The sequence below is a fragment of the Amborella trichopoda genome, chromosome 13 (assembly GCF_054954075.1).
Source record: "Amborella trichopoda isolate Santa Cruz 75 chromosome 13, AtrichopodaSantaCruz75HAP2 v2.0, whole genome shotgun sequence".
In the NCBI taxonomy this organism is placed as follows: Eukaryota; Viridiplantae; Streptophyta; class Magnoliopsida; order Amborellales; family Amborellaceae; genus Amborella; species Amborella trichopoda.
Genome location: NC_142348.1, coordinates 41,276,773 through 41,280,038, shown reverse-complemented (window position 1 = coordinate 41,280,038; position 3,266 = coordinate 41,276,773). Strand labels below are relative to the sequence as shown.

The following is a 3,266-nucleotide window of genomic DNA, read 5'->3' as shown; positions in this document are numbered from 1 at the left end:
AAAGCTCAGGTAAATTCCTGCCACTCCTTTACAACTCCTGCCTTATCCATCCATCTAAACTATTATAATGCATTCTCCTCCAAGTGAAAGGAAGCATTCATGAGCCGTTGTTCAATACGAGTTTGATGGTAAGAAAATAATTGTTCAGCCATGTAGATCCAACCTGCCGGATTGGACCCATCAAAACGGGGAAAATCCAAGCGAATGGTTTGAGTTTGAATATAGTTGTTGCTGGTAGTGTGGTGTGACTCTTCCCTTTTGTTGCTGGAATGATTATCTGAGTGTTCCCCTTTGTCACGACCAAATGTTTATGGGATTTGATCATACTTCATGTCCATGGCTATGATCTTATGGTAGAGATCGTTTAGGTGTTGATTTTGGCGAGCAGTTGTTTCTTGTAAATTGGACATTAGTTGTCCATGCTGAATAGAAGTATCTTTCAATTGAGAAACCGTCTCATCAAGCTTGGAAATTCTAGTGCCTTCAGCCATACCAGAATGATCTGGCTTTGATACCAAATTTGGTGCGCTATTCCTCTTCCTGCGGGCAATTTTTGAATTTTGGCTTACTTCGAGGGAAGCCAAGACCTCCATAAACTTTTGTTTGCAGAAAAGTTAATGCCTGATTCATTACCATGGACTTTACCACTAAATACAGACTCCATAACTGACTCCACAACCAACTTCTAAACATGTTGCATACATGCCACTAAATATAGACTCCAAAACTGACTCAACAACTAACTGACGCTAACACATTACATATCAATTAAGTTAAATGAATATTAATTTTGTTTCTACATTTTGCAATTCATTTAGGACATCTCACGCTGGTTGAGAAAGCGAGAACTTACATGGTACTGATCAATTTAGAGGGAAACTGTGTCAAGAGAGAGAAAGATCTTACACCTATGACAGACAAATAAATCTTACACAATAGTGAGAGAGGGAGATCTTACACATATGTGAGAGACAGAAATCTTACATAGTAGTGAGAGAGAGAGAGAAATTAGATATTTCGTCAGTGTGTGAGATAAAGGGCACCGCTTCTAAAAGGTCCAATATTAATTGCCAAAGGACATCTTCATTTTTGTTTTGTTTTTTGAGTAATTTAGTGAGGGTGACAGCCCTCTACCCATTTTTTCAAATAGTTAGTGGTTTTTGAAACTGGTAATAGGATTGGAAAACATAATGTACAACTAAGCTATGGGGTGTGCTACTACGAAGACCTCAGCCACTTTCCCACCAAAGGACCTATTCATGTAACGATACAAATCCCCACAAACTACTTATCTATGTAAACGGAACAATAGCAAACCCAACTGACACCCCTTGTAAACGGTACTATAGCACTCTTTCCAAATCCAACCATTGTGACCAATCCTTGACACTTTACTGCATGAAAGAAAAAATAAAAATAAAAATGTAATCGGTATTCCAATGTGGACAATGCTATGAGCAGAAAAAGTCATATTTTACATAGTAAAATTATTACATTAGGGTTTGATAAACCCAAATATACATATATTCTTGAAAGTCATAAAATCTTAATTTCTTTAAATTCAATATAGCTAAAATGGTGTTTGATAGGTCCAATCAAATTCTATAGCATTTGAATAAGACCCAATGTCAATATCCCAAAAATAACAGGTTGAACGAATTTTTAAAAGATGCATAAAAATACTAATTTGCAAGTTAGTGTTTTATCCTCGTCATTTTTTTTTTTTTTTAGTATTCAATAGGGCCAAAAAGGTGTTTGATAGATCCAAATTAAATTCTATAAGGTATAAATAAGTATCTCCAAAAGAAAAAAAAAAAAAAAAAATGGTTGAACTTGAATTTTAGAAGATGCAAAAAACGCTAACCTGCTAGTTAGCGCTTTTCTCTCACGCTGTAAAAATGCTCCCACTCGTGCCAAAGACATCTCTCTCCCTTTGTATTCTCCAGCACTCACCATTGTTAAAGAACTCTTCTTACGTGTCTCTCTACAACTTTTTTTTATTTTAAATGGAGACCATAATTACGCTAAATCAGCTCATAAAATCTATCCAATGTTTTTATGAAAAATTGTTTCACGTAGGCTGGACCGCATTTCTACAACATGCGGTCCAGAGGTATAAAGCATCCATTTTAAAGATGGATGCAAATAGGTAGTCCATCTAAAAACAAGTGTAACTAACGGTTTGAACGTTTTTTTAATATAATTATTATTTCTAGTTTTCATATTCATGATCTCCCTGTTAAATATTAAGATCAAATTATATTTTAAAATTAGGATCAAATTATATTTAAAAAATATATTTATTGCCATATCCGTAATTTTACAATATGTGAGTTGGCCGCATGGATACCGTGTCCATGTTTATAGATGCAAATAGGTGGTCCATCAAGTTTAACTAATGGTTCAAATATTTTCTCAATATAATTATTATTTTTAGTTTTTAATTTATTTTTTTCATATTCATGATCAAATATTATATAGATGACATATCATCTAAAAATCAGGATCAAATTATATTTATTTTTTTCATATTCATGATCAAATGTTATAAAAATGATATATCATCTAAAAATCAGGATCAAATTATATTTAAAAAATATATTTATTGCCAAACTTGCTACCATGGGTGTCCATGTTTTATTCCAGCCCGCATAAAAACCGTGTCCATGTTAGTCTAACAAATTTAACAAAAAGATAAACTTGCGCGCCAGGTAGGGGTCGAACCTACGACTTTCTGCTTAGGAAACAGACGCTCTATCCACTGAGCTACAGGCGCATCTGTTGTCTAATTTTTTTCATATTTTAGTTCTTTTCATATCACAAACGTACTTCAAAGGCATAACCTAAGGGCTAAATTGAAGGTGTGTACTTTCGGGGATTGAGGAGAGAATAATTATTTGAGATAAAATATAAGGGTACCAATTGATCAATTGCCTATAAAGAGATTAGCTCGGACTTCGTGACTCACCCCAAACTATCTAATTTGACATCGAATAAGTGAGAATGATTGTAACCTCCATGTGCAAAATATAAAAGGTGCGGTTTCTATCAGGTTGCAACGTTAAACAATCCAATAAAAGAGCACCTCCAAAATTCATCATAACATATAATTTTGGTGTACAAAATTCTTAGGTTTATATGAAAATCTGTTTTTTGTATCTAATTATAAAATTTTGAATTCCAAAAATGGTTAAGGTCAAGTAGATCTATAAACATATGAAAATCTTGAAAATGGACGGTCTAGATAATATGTTGCAAGATACACT

At 33.6% G+C, this 3,266-nt stretch overlaps 1 non-coding gene across 1 annotated transcript; it reads right to left on the bottom strand.

The window, feature by feature from the left end:
• Positions 1–2,703: 2,703 nt before the first annotated feature.
• On the bottom strand, positions 2,704–2,776 carry TRNAR-CCU (transfer RNA arginine (anticodon CCU)). The gene has a single exon. It is a non-coding gene; the product is annotated as a tRNA-Arg (tRNA).
• Between the last annotated feature and the right edge of the window lie 490 nt (positions 2,777–3,266).